Below are 13890 nucleotides of genomic sequence, written 5' to 3'. Positions count from 1 at the left end.
AAAAAAAAAATTACTGGTGAAATTCAATGTGTAAGTAACAATTACCTCATTTCTGCTTTTTCTATGTTGCTTTAGAAAATGTATCACTTTCCAATTTCCCAGTGTTTTTGTGGGAACTGGATGAGAGTACAGTGATTTCTGCAATTTCTATTATTTATAGCTTTGCAATTTGTCTTTAGATGATAATGAGATATCTATATAAGAAATTAAAATTTCAGTGAGGCATTGAGATTTTCTCAACCAGCCGTCAAAACCTAGACAGATGGGACAGGATGTCTTTCTGTAGAAAAGACAAAGTTCTCACAAAGTTTCATAAATAATATAGTTTAATAGAAGAAGGAAGTAAATGGGAAACATTACAATAAAAAGGATTAAACAGCTTTGAAACTTATTTTATAATATAGAGAGTTTAGAGCTGAGACACAAGCTATGCAGCTTGTTATCTACATTATTTGTGGTTCTGCAGAATGTAAATAATTGTAGCGTTTGAGTTAGTGGCTATCTATAATACTTAGATTATTAAATAGCATGGAATCATGAAAGTAAAAGCTAAAGTCAATAAATACAGCTAGCATTGTCTCCTTTGCTCCGACCTGAAGGTATTTCTTTCATCTTACTCTAAAGGAAAAATATTCCCAAACCTTTCTACTTCTTGGCTTCATTATACTGAACTAATAAAATGAGACTAGAAATATCTCTTATTTGGTGATTTGGATTGCAAAGAAAGTGAAGCCATTTTATTTAGGACAAAATCTCCACTTTGGAAAGAAAATTATATTTCCTTAATATAACCTGTTTTCAGCAAGTATACTCCAGTGAAACTTGTAGGTTGGGTGTGTTATAACAGGGATCCTTATGGGTAAGTGTTTAGCTTTTTAAACTTATCAAACCTTTTGTTCAGCTAAGTGAAGATGGAGAATAACAACTTATCATTGTTCCTACTGTTTAAACAAACAGAATTCTTCCAATTCATTCTGATATTACTTTTCTATTTATGATAAATATGGCTATGAAATTATGAAATTGTTTTCTTCAATGAATGTTATAATTTATTTCAACTCATTTTTTGTATTAAATATATCTTTGTTTCTCTTTCAAGGAACAAAGAGGGTTATGTAGTCATTTAAAAATATTTGGGAAATTCTACTCTGGGTGTTTTTTCAGAGATCGTTTATAACCAAGTCATAGAAGAAAATCAATCTTATTACTTCATGAAAATATCAAATATTATATTCATAATGGCAGTGGAACCTATGAAGCCCTTATGAGTAAAATTTAATAAGAAAAGTGTTGACAGTATGTGAAAAAACTATGAAAACAATTATACTTGGATACTATCTTACATAATTTCCAAATATTTTTGACTATTTCAAAAAAATCTTTCCTGTTCTCAATAGTTGTCTATTACCAAATATTTAAACGCAAATTATCATGAAACACAGAAGATCATTAATAGATATTTTCTAAGAAAAATTTACAGATTATTTATTACTAATTTTACATTAGAACTATCAATACCAAATATTCCTTACTAAAGGTAAAATAGCATTTTATTTTCTTATATCTGTTAACATGCAGGTAATCATCATTTTGTATATATTTACCCCCAAAACATTTGTGAAGTTCTGCACTGGAAATTCTTTCAAAGATAGTTTATAAGTTCTAGAAAAAAATTAATCTTTATATATGTTCATATTATTATTTTATATTTATAAATAAAAAATTGAAAATAGTATAAATGGAGCTATGTAATTTACACTTCTTTCTATTTTGATTTTTTACTTAATGCATTGAGAAAATGCTCCTACTTTCAATGGGTACAGCTCAAATCCATTTCCTTTATATCTGAAGAATATTCCACAGTCAGACTGTACCATGATTTATTCAGTCATTCTATGATTGATGAGTATTCTTTTTGTTTCCTGGCTTTGCCTTCAGGAACAATGCTTTATTAGACATCTTGTGTTTCATGTTTATGTCTAGGTGACAGTATTTCTAGAATATAAATCCAGAAGTGAGGTTGTAGGATCAAATATATATAAATTACTAATTTTGATAGATAATGTCAGCTTTGAAAGGCTGTTACAATTTATATCCGTTGTATTAGATTGTAATTCTTTTTCACCTTCCTGTCGTCAGTAGGTATTATTTCTCATTTTACATTTTGTTTATTTGACAAGTGAAAATGATGCAGCAATTAAAAATATCCCTAATTATTAAAGAGGTTGAATATCGTTTCATATAATTACTGGTATTTTTTTACATATTTATTAGTCATGTTGGCTTGCTCTTCTATAAACATGTCTGTTCATATTTTTCACCCATTTTTTTCATTGGGTTGTCTACTTGTTCACACCAAGTTGTAGGAGAGTATATGTGTTGTATATATATTTTTGTATTAATGCAAATTATGTTACAGATATTTTTCCAACATGTTTTGTCCTTTCCCTTTTTTTATGAATTATTTTGCCATGCCATAAAAATTAGATAGCTATGCCTATATTCAATGATTAGCCTAATTCTCTTTCTCATGCAATGGTTTTGGATTTGCATCTTTTTCCACTGCAATGGTCTTCCACATGGCTTTAGTATTGCCTCTGGAGGGTGGCAGAATATGCCACACCAAATTATGCCACTTTGGTAGATGGATTACTTTGAGCTAAAGGTACATAAAGAAGCAGCAGATGGAAGAAGGGCATTCTAATTTCACCTCTTCTTCCTGAAAACAGTCAATTAAAAACTCCTATGTAAAAGATGCCCTCCCTGAACCAGAAGAAATGAAATATTATTTTCATTTTTTAATGAATTTTATCCAAGAGAATTCTATACAAACAACACTTGTTAAAATAATTCTAATCTTCCTTTTATCTTCCTACATAATTTAGCTGATTTTCCACAGTTGCTTCTCTTTGTTCAACCTGGTATGAAAGCCTTTAGGTTTTGCCATATGTTCAGGTCTTCATTTACTCATGAGGACTTTTATGTTATGTAAAACTTCTATACATTTGTATGCTTTTCTCTTCTTAATCTGTCTTATGTCCATCTGATTCTCAGGCCAGCTGAAAACCCTGAGAGAGTGGAGGCAAAATTTTGTCTCCCCTACACCTCAAATATATGCATTCATTTCAGTATTTTCCAATATTAGTGTCAAACACCTAAACACAGACTTTATAAACAGATTTTACTAAGGAATGGGAGTTAGACTTTAAAAACTACTAATTAAATGGGAAACTCAAAGGTATAAATATAATAAAATGCCACTGCTTTGTGTTATCTTGAGTGATTGTCTTTGTAACATGTTTTCTTATTACAGTGATGAGTATGCACATGTCAGAAGGAAATAAGACTCTTGTGACAGAGTTTGTTCTCACAGGACTTACAGATCGACCATGGCTGCATGTCCTCTTCTTTGTTGTGTTTTTGAAGGTCTATCTCATCATCATGGTGGGCAACCCTGGACTCATAGTTCTAATTTGGAAGGACCCCCATCTTCACACACCCATGTACTTATTCCTTGGTGGTTTAGCCTTTTCAGATGCTTGTAATTCAACTTCTGTAACCCCTAGGATGCTGGTCAATTTCTTAGACAAGACTGCAATGATATCCCTAGCTGAGTGCATCATCCAGTTTTACTTTTTTGCTTCCAGTCCAACTACAGAATGCTTCCTCCTGGTAGTGATGGCCTATGACCGCTATGTAGCCATATGTAATCCCTTCCTTTATCCAGTGGTGATGTCCAACAAACTCAGTGCTCAGTTGATAAGTATTTCATATGTAATTGGTTTCCTGCATCCCCTGGTTCAGGTGAGTTTACTATTGCGACTAACTTTCCTCAGGTTTAACATAATATGTTATTTCTACTGTGAAATTTTACAGCTGTTCAAAATTTCATGCAATGACCCATCTATTAACACACTAATGATATTTATTTTTGGTGCTTTTATACAAATATCCACTTTAATGGATATCGTAATCTCTTAAACTCATGTGCTCTTCGATATTCTGAAAGAAAAGTCTGAAAAGGGCAGAAGCAAAGCCTTCTCCATATGCAGCGCCCAACTTCTTTCTGTCTCATTGTACTATGGAACTCTGATCTTCATGTATGTGTGTCCTGCATCTGGCTTAGCTGAAGAGTAAGACAAAGTGTATTCTCTATTTTACGTGATTATAATCCCCTGCTAAACCCATTTATTTACAGCTTGAGAAATAAAGAAGTCATGCATGCATTGGAAAGAGTTACAAGGAAGTAAACAGTTCCAAAGGGAAATGTCAAATCATTTATTTTTTCACCCTTCGCATAAACAAGTCAACAAGTCTTGTGGTTCGCCATAGCTCTGCCATTTCATCAGAGGGCTCGTGGTCAGGGTGGTCACTGAGCACTATGTGAAGAAACCCAGCTTTGTACAATGTTTACTTGGATTTGGGTCCAGTCGAAGTGACTTTACATCATCCATGGTTGGTTTCTTTAAAAACATTTTACTTCCTTGTTTTCTGAACATTTAATCTTTGAAAATTTATTATTTTCAAGGACCCTTCTCCTAAATTCCATTGAATAACTGACAATAATTGAAACTGGAATATAAGTGCCATTTAGTTCATAATCCTACTTTACTGCAGTAGGCTCTGCGATACTCTACCATACAAGAATAAAATGATAAAAACTCAGAGTCTTGCAGAAAAAGTGTTCTGAAAATAAAAGTTAGAAACAGTAATGAGAATTAGGAGTTTAAAAAATGGTGCATTTCTTAAATTTTTGGTATATCTTAATGACAACAATTTGTAAAAGTTTGGCTTGAATAATGGAGCATCAAAATTTAAAACTTTGCATATCTGAAGTGTATATATTAGCTTTAATATAAGGCATTATATAATACGATTGCATTCAGTAATATGCAGATTAGAAAATATCTCAGGATATAGCCTTCTCAAACAGTACAGATCTTCTATACTCTATTTACAGGAATATTTTGTTTGCAATTGTAAGCATGGTAAAAAAAATTGCACAGAGATTGCATTGCTATACTCCAAGAGACAGAAGACAAGAATAAGAAACTGGTCAAGTATATATGGATATAGGCGTCAAATTGAGCTGGTGGATTCTTTTAAAGGTGAGATCAGGTTCTCTTAGTGTCAGCCACCAATTTACTTCCTTTTTTATTTTTATTTATTTATTTTTTTGAGACAGAGTCTCCCTCTGTTGTCCAGGCTGGAGTGCAGTGGCACAATCTCGACTCCCTGATATCTCTGCCTCTTGGGTTCAAGCTATTCTCCCACCTCAGCCTACTGAGTAGCTAGAATTACAGGCATATGCCACCATGCCCGGTTAATTTTTGTATTTTTAGTGGAGACAGGGTTTCGCCACACTGGCCGGGTTGGTCTTGAACTCCTGACTTCAGGTAATCCTGCTGCCTCGGTCTCCTACAATTTACTTCTTTTCAGTGACAGAACTACATTAATATATGCATCAGCTATTTTAGCAAAATGGAACTGACACATATTTCCTTTTGCAAAGTATGAATCATGTTCTTTGAGCAAGCTGTTTTTTCAAGCATTATGTTCAGGAAAAAAGAATTAATAGGAAATGAAAATTAAAATTTAAGTTGTTGCAACAGGAGTGAAACTTGTTAAAGAAAAATTTTAGCTGAATTAAATTTAAAAGAGTTTAATTGAGCAAAAGACAATTTGCCAATTGGGCAGTCTAGGCTGGGCAGAGAAGGCTCAGAGACTCTAGCACAGCTACATGGTGGAAGAAGATTTGTGCACAGAAAAAGGAAAGTGACATACAGAAAACACAAATGGATACAGAAAGAACCAGATTGGTTACAGCTCCACATTTGTCTTATTTGAATGCGGTTCAAACAGTTGGCCACCTTTGGCCAAAACTCGGTGACTGGTACAAGAGCAGGCTACAGTTTGTTAACAATTCCATTTAGGTTCACCATGTACAGAGAAAGCTTTAGGCATAAAATACGTAAGGAAGCAGCTTTAGGCTAAACAATTTAACAAAGTGTGCTCTTGCTGAAGAATTTTAAAAGTTATTTTTAGTTAGCTTTGTTGGCTGTAATTCCCACAGATACACAAAAATACTAATTTAATATGTAGACATATTCTATATCTCAAATGTATTGATTATTTGACTTAGGAATATAAATTTAAAATGTTAATTCATTTGTATAGGTCTACAGTTTCATTCCTATGAATCTCCACTAACAAATGGCTTTTTAAAAAACTACACAACTGAATGTATTCTCTTTTTTAAATTTTTTAAATTATACTTTAAGTTCTAGGGTACATGTGCACAACGTGCAGGTTTGTTACATAGGTATACATGTGCCATGTTGGTTTGCTGCACCCATCAACTCATCATTTACAAATTAGGTATTTCTACTAATGCTATCCCTCCCCCAGACCGCCACCCCTCAACAGGCCCTGGTGTGTGATGGTTCCTGCCCTGTGTCCATGTGTTCTCATTATTCACCTCCCACCTGTGAGTGAGAACATGTGGTGTTTGGTTTTCTGTCCTTGTGACAGTTTGCTTAGAATGATGGTTTCCAGCTTCATCCATGTCCCTGCAAAGGACCTGAACTCATCATTTTTTTATGGCAACATAGTATTCCGTGGTGTATATTTGCCACATTTTCTTAATCCAGTCTATCATTGATGAACATTTGGGTTGGTTCCAAGTCTTTGCTATTGTGAATAGTGCCACAATAAACGTGCAAGTGCATGTGTCTTCACAGCAACATGATTTATAATCCTTTGGGTATATACCTAGTAATGGGATCACTGGGTCAAATGATATTTCTAGTTCTAGATACTTGAGGAATCACCACACTGTCTTCCACAATGGTTGAACTAATTGACACTCCCACCAACAGTATAAAAACGTTCCTATTTCTCCACATCCTCTCCAGTACCTGTTGTTTCCTGACTTTTTAATGATTGCCATTCTAACTGGCGTGAGACGGTATCTCATTGTGGTTTTCATTTGCATTTCTCTGATGACCAGTGATGAGCATTTTTTCATGTCTGTTGGCTGCATAAATGTCTTCTTTTGAAAAGTGTCTATTCATATCCTTTGCCCACTTTTTGATGGGGTTGTTTTTTTTCTTGTAAATTTGTATAAGTTCTATGTAGATTCTGGATATTAGTCCTTTGTCAGATGAGTAGATTGAAAAAATGTTTTCCCATTCTGCAGATTGCCAGTTCACTCTGATGATAGTTTCTTTTGCTGTGCAGAAGCTCTTTAGTTTAATTAGATCCCATGTGTCAATTTTGACTTTTGTTGCCATTGCTTTTGGTGTCTTATTCATGAAGTCGTTGTCCATGCCTATGTCCTGAATGGTATTATCTAGGTTTTCTTCCAGCGTTTTTATGGTTTTAGTTCTTACACTTAAGTCTTTAATTCATCTTGAGTTAATTTTTGTATAAGGAAGGGATCCAGTTTCAGCTTTCTATTTATGGCTAGCCAGTTTTCCCAGCACTATTTTTTAAATTGGGAATCCTTTCCCCATTGCTTGTTTTTCTCAGGTTTGTCAAAGATCAGATGGTTGTAGATGTGTGGTGTTATTTCTGAGGCCTCTGTCCTGTTCCATTGGTCTATATATCTGCTTTGGTACCAGTACCATGCTGTTTTGGTTACTGTCGCCTTGTAGTATAGTTTGAAGTCAGGTAGCGTGATGCTTCCAGCTTTATACTTTTTGCTTAGAATTGTCTTGGCTAGGTGGGCTCATTTTTAGTTCCACATGAAATTTAAAGTAGTTTTTTTCCAATTCTATGAAGAAGTCATTGGTAGCTGGATGGGAATGGCATTGAATCTATAAATTACCTTGGGCAGTATGGCCATTTTCACGATATTGATTCTTTCAGTGAGCATGGAATATTCTTTCATTTGTCAGTGTCCTCTTTTATTTCATTTGTAGTTCTCCTTGAAGCAGTCCTTCACATCCCTTGTAATCTGGATTCCTAGGTATTTTATTCTCTTTGTAGTAATTGTGAATGGGAGTTTGCTCATGATTTGTCTCTCTGTTTGTCTGTTATTGGTTTATAGGAATGCTTGTGATTTTTCCGCACTGATTTTATATCCTGAGACTGCTAAAGTTGCTTGTCAGTTTAAGGAGATTTGGGGCTGAGATGATGAGGTTTTCTAAATATACAATCATGTCGTCTACAAACAGAGCCAATTTGACGTCCTCTTTTCCTAACGGAATACCCTTTATTTCTTTCTCTTGCCTGATTGCCCTGGCCAGAACTTCAAACACTGTGTTGAATAGGAGTGGTGAGAGAGGGCATCCTTGTCCCGTGCTTGTTTTCAAAGGTAATGCTTCCAGTTTTTGCCCATTCAGTATGATATTGGCTATGGGTTTGTCATTAATAGCTCTTATTATTTTGAGATATGTTCTATCAATACCTAGTTTATTGAGAGTTGTTAGCATGAAGGGCTGTTGAATTTTGTTGAAGGCCTTTTCTGCATCTATTGGGATAATCATGTGGTTTTTGTCTTTGGTTCTGTTTACGTGATGGATTATGTTTATTGATTTGTGTGTGTATGTTGAACCAGACTTGCAACCCACGGATGAAGTAGACTTGATCGTGGTGGATAAGCTTTTTGATGTGCTGCTGGATTCAGTTTGCCTGTATTTTATTGAGGATTTTTGCATCAATGTTCATCAGGGATATTGGCCTAAAATTCTCTTTTTGTTGTGTCTCTGCCAGGCTTTGGTATCAGGATGATGCTGGCCTCATAAAATGAGTTAGGGAGGATTCCCTCTTTTTCTATTGATTGGAATAGTTTCAGAAGGAGTGGTACCATCTGCTCTTTGTACCTCTGGTAGTATTTGGCTGTGAATCCCTCTGGTCCTGTTATTGGTCTATTCAGAGATTCAACTTCTTCCTGATTTAGTGTTGGGAAGGTGTATGTGTCCAGGAATTTATCCATTTCTTCTAGATTTTCCAGTTTATTTGCATAGAGGTGTTTGAAGTGTTCTCTGATGGTAGTTTGTATTTCTGTGGAATCAGTGGTGATATCCCCTTTACCATTTTTATTGTGTCTATATGATTCTTCTTTCTTTTCTTCTTTATTAGTCTGGCTAGTGGTCACTCTATTTTGTTGATCTTTTCAAAAAATCAGCTCCTGGATTCATTGATTTTTTTGAAGCGTTTTTGTGTGTGTGTGTCTCTATCTTTTTCAGTTCTGCTCTGATGTTAATTATTTCTTGCCTTCTGCTAGCTTTTGAATTTGTTTGTTCTTTCTTCTCCAGTTTTTTAAATTGTGATGTTAGGGTGTTGATTTTAGATCTTTCCTGCTTTCTCTTGTGGGCATTTAGTGCTATAAATTTCCCTCTACACACTGCTTTAAATGTGTCCCAGAGATTGTAGTATGTTGTGTCTTTGTTCTCATTGGTTTCAAAGAACATCTTTATTTCCGCCTTCCTTTTGTTATTTACCCAGTAGTCATTCAGGAGCAGGTTGTTCAGTTTCCATGTAGTTGTGCAGTTTTGAGTGAGTTTCTTAATCCTGAGTTCTAATTTGATTGCACTGTGGTCTGAGAGACAGTTTGTTATAATATCTGTTTTTTTACATTTTCTGAGGAATGTCTTACTTCCAATTATGTGGTCAATTTTAGAATAACTGCAATGTGGTGCTGAGAAGAATGTATTTTCTATTGATTTGGTGTGGAGGATTCTGTAGATGTCGATTAGGTCCACTTGGTCCAGAGCTGAGTTCAAGTCCTGGATATTCTTATTAACCTGCTATCTCATTGATCTGCCTAATACTGACAGTGGGATGTTAAACTCTCCTATTATTATTGTGTGGGAGTCTAAGTCTCTTTGTAGGTCTCTAAGGACTTTCTTTATGAATCTGAGTGCTCCTGTATTGGGAGTACATATATTTAGTATAGTTAGCTCCTCTTGTTGAATTGATCCCTTTACCATTACGCTGTGGCCTTCTTTGTCTCTTTTGATCTTTGTTGGTTTAAAGTTCATTTTATCAGAGAGTAGGATTGCAACCCCTCCTTTTTTTTGTTCTCCATTTGCTTGGTAGATCTTCCTCNCTGAGAGATCCACTGTTAGTATGATGGGCTTCCCTTTGTGGGTAACCCTACCTTTCTCTCTGGCTGCCCTTAACATTTTTTCCTTCATTTCAACCTTGATGAATCTGACAACATGTGTCTTGGGGTTGCTCTTCTCAAGGAGTATCTTTGTGGTGTTCTCTGTATTCCCTGAATTTGAATGTTGACCTGCCTTGCTAGGTTGGGGAAGTTCTCCTGGATAATATCCTGAAGAGTGTATTCCAGCTTGGTTCCATTCTCCCTATCACTTTCAGGTACACCAATCAGACACAGGTTTGGTCTTTTCACATAGTCCATATTTCTGGGAGGCTTTGTTCATTTATTTTCACTCTTTTTTTCTCTAATATTGTCTTCTTGCTTTATTTCATTAATTTGATCTTCAGTCACTGGTATCCTTCCTTTCACTTGATCGAATCAGCTATTGAAGCATGTGCATACATCACACAGTTCTCGTGCTGTGATTTTCAGCTCCATCAGGTCATTTAAGGTCTTCTCTACACTGGTTATTCTAGTTAGTCATTCATCTAACCTTTTTTCAAGGTTTTTAACTTCCTTGTGATGGGTTAGAACATGCTTCTTTAGCTTGGAGAAGTTTGTTATTACCAACCTTCTGAAGCCTACTTCTGTCAACTCATCAAAATTGTTCTCTGTCCAGTTTTGTTCCCTTGCTGGAGAGGAGCTGTGATCCTTTGGAGGAAAAGAGGCACTCTGGTTTTTAGAATTTTCAGTTTTCTGGTCTGGTTTCTCCCCATCTTTGTGGTTTCAGCTACCTTTGGTCTTTGATGGTGACCTACCGATGGGATTTTGGTGTGGATGTCCTTTTTGTTGATGTTGATGCTATTCCTTTCTGTTTTTAGTTTTCCTCTTAACAGTTAGGCCCCTCAGCTGCAGGTCTGTTACAGTTTGCGGGAGGTCCACTCCACTCTATTTGCCCAGGTATCACCAGTGGAGGCTGAAGAATAGAAAATATTTCTGCCCGATCCTTCCTCTGGAAGCTTTGTACCAGAGGGGCACCCACCTGTTTGAGGCGTCTGTCGGCTCCTACTGGGAGGTGTTTCCCAGTCAGGCTACATGGGGGTCATGGACCTGCTTGAGGAGGGGTCTGCCTGTTCTCGGAGCTTGAACGCTGTGCTGAGAGAACCGCTGAGGGAACTGCTGAGAGAACACTGTGCTGAGAGAATCTCTTCAGAGCTGTCAGATGGGGTTGTTTATGTCTGCAGAAGCTGTCTTCTGCCTTTTGTTATATGCCCTGCCCCCAGAGGTAGAATCTAGAGAGGCAGTAGTCCTTGCTGAGCTGCGGTGGGCTCCGCCCAGTTTGAGCTTCCCAGCCACTTAGTTTACACTGTGAGCTACTCAAGCCTCAGCAATGGCAGAGGTCCCTCCCTCCATCAAGCTGCAGCATCACAGGTTGATCTCAGACTGCTGTGCCAGTAATGAGCAAGGCTCCGTGGGCATGGGACATGCTGAGCCAGACACGGGAGGGTATCTCCTGGTCTGCTCATTGCTAAAACCATGGAAAAAGTGAGGTATTTGGTCAGGAGTGTACTGCTTCTCCAGATACAGTCTGTCATGGCTTCCCTTGGCTAGGAAAGGGAAATCCCCTGACCCCTTGTGCTTCCTGGGTGAGGCGATGCCCCACCCTACTTCAGCTCGCCCTCTGTGGGCTGCACCCAATGTCCAGGCAGTCCCAATAAGATGAACCAGGTAGCACAGTTGGAAATGCAGAAATCACCTGTCTGCTGTGTCATTCTCACTGGGAGCTGCAGACCGGAGCTGTCACTATTCCGCCATCTTGGAAGTGACTCAAATGTATTCTCTTTAGGAATATTATTGACATAATGGAGATTCTGATTAAATTCCCCATCTTGGTGGCTAACTTAAATTTCCCTTCTTGGTAGCTAACTTAACAATGACTATGTAAGTTATAATTAATCGGCTATTACATTTTTTACAATTTTGAATTAGGGTCCTATTCCTATAATTTGTTGTTGATGGTCTGTTATAATCTCTTAAATTCTTGTTATCATTTGATAAGAAATAAATTTATTTCCACTTGTACAAGACTCAACCTTAATTTTTTTAAAATTTTTAAAGTTTTTTAATGTTTTTTTAATTTAATAGAAATTTTTAATGTTTCTAATTTCTGCAGTGATACTTTATGACTGAATTGTTAAAACTACAACTGATTACTACCTTCTTATTAACCTTCTAGTGGATGTAATGCTAATGAATACTTTGTTTTAAACTAATCATAATACTATCATTTAATGCAGCAAAATTAATAACTGTTGTTTGATATTATTTAACATCAGTTCTGTTCAATATTCCCAATTTGCCTGAAAAATTTTGTTCTTTGGTTGAACCAGGACTTAAACAAGATGTGCACATTGTATTTGTGTTACAGTTTTTAATAGTTCCACTTTTAGTGATATTCATTGCTGGCAGTTCAGATGATGTCATTGTGAGCCTTCCATTATTGAGTTCTCTATCAACCCAACACAAAATAATTTTAATGTTTATTGGCTGGATACTTTATTTAATCAGGGGTGGCAAAATGGGAATTCCCCAAGCCTATTAATCTTCTGCATTTGTTAGCTATAATTCTACGAAGAAGAACTTTCTCTCATGAATTTGGATTTCTGAAGTATGGTTCATAAAAGAGAGGCAGAATAAATTCCTGATTCTTTCCCTTCATTTATCTATTTTCAAAACAACTAACTAGAGCTGTAGCAACTTCCCAAGGTGACCAATTAGGTTTATTTGTTTGTTTGTTTGTTTTTTCATTTGGAGGGGGTGTTACTATAAACTCAAAAATTTAATATATTTGATGTGATTCAATCAATTGCAGTAATTATACTTTTTTTTTTTTTTTTTTTTTTGAGGCAGAGTCTCGCTCTGTCACCCGGACTGGAGTGCAGTGGCCAGATCTCAGCTCACTGCAAGCTCCACCTCCCAGGTTTATGCCATTCTCCTGCCTCAGCCTCCCCAGTAGCTGGGACTACAGGCGCCCGCCACCTCGCCCGGCTAGTTTTGTATTTTAGTAGAGACGGGGTTTCACCATGTTAGCCAGGATGGTCTCGATCTCCTGACCTCGTGATCCGCCCGTCTCGGCCTCCCAAAGTGCTGGGATTACAGGCTTGAGCCACCGCGGCCGGCCAGTAATTATTCTTTTAAAGCTTAAATTGTTACACATTTAATCGAAGGACTTGCTTTAAGTTAGCTCCTGTGTCTTCTTTGGCCTTTTACACCATAGATTGGTTTTGCATGTTTTTGAACTTAGTATTATCAGAATCATGTGGTATGAAATACTTTAGATTGTGTCTAATATTTGGCTATTTCATTTAATGCTGTTGTGTAAATTCTGGTCAGTGTCTTCTGGTACACAGGTATACACATTTTTGTTGGGCATATATGTAGGAATAAAACTTAAGTATCATAAAGTGTGCCTATTTTCAATATTTGGAGATATTATATTATCTATAAAAATCTGTACTCATCATCTCAGTTTATCAGCTGTTGCTTTGAATATCAATGAATCTTTGAAGGTAAAAACAGGTTAACTACTTTAGTCTCGCTTCTCTTCTGGATCTTGGCTCCATAATTGCCTTGCTGATCACTGATCCCTACAGATCAATTACTTCGTAATATTTTGTCCAACTTTTCTGTTTTTTTTACAGAAGGAAAAACAACCTACTCTGCCATTGCTATAAGCAGATATTATAATTTTAAAGATGATTTTTTTGTTTCTGTTCCCTAATATTTATTTTGTTTCTGTTCCCTAAAAAGATTTCATATATATATATATATATATAATAAAA

At 36.1% G+C, this 13890-nt stretch overlaps 1 protein-coding gene and 1 pseudogene across 1 annotated transcript in view; one reads left to right on the top strand and one right to left on the bottom strand.

Moving 5' to 3' along the window:
• GABRR3 (gamma-aminobutyric acid type A receptor subunit rho3) overlaps positions 1 to 13890 on the bottom strand; it is a 135256-nt gene that overhangs the window by 97436 nt on the left and 23930 nt on the right. The gene's annotated exons all lie outside the window — the stretch shown is intronic.
• Positions 3322 to 4250, top strand: LOC108540756 (olfactory receptor 5AC2-like; annotated as a pseudogene).

Source organism: Rhinopithecus bieti, unplaced genomic scaffold (genome assembly GCF_001698545.2).
Source record: "Rhinopithecus bieti isolate Rb0 unplaced genomic scaffold, ASM169854v2 scaffold_18644, whole genome shotgun sequence".
NCBI classification, from domain to species: domain Eukaryota; kingdom Metazoa; phylum Chordata; class Mammalia; order Primates; family Cercopithecidae; genus Rhinopithecus; species Rhinopithecus bieti.
This window is presented reverse-complemented; position numbering and strand designations above follow the sequence as displayed.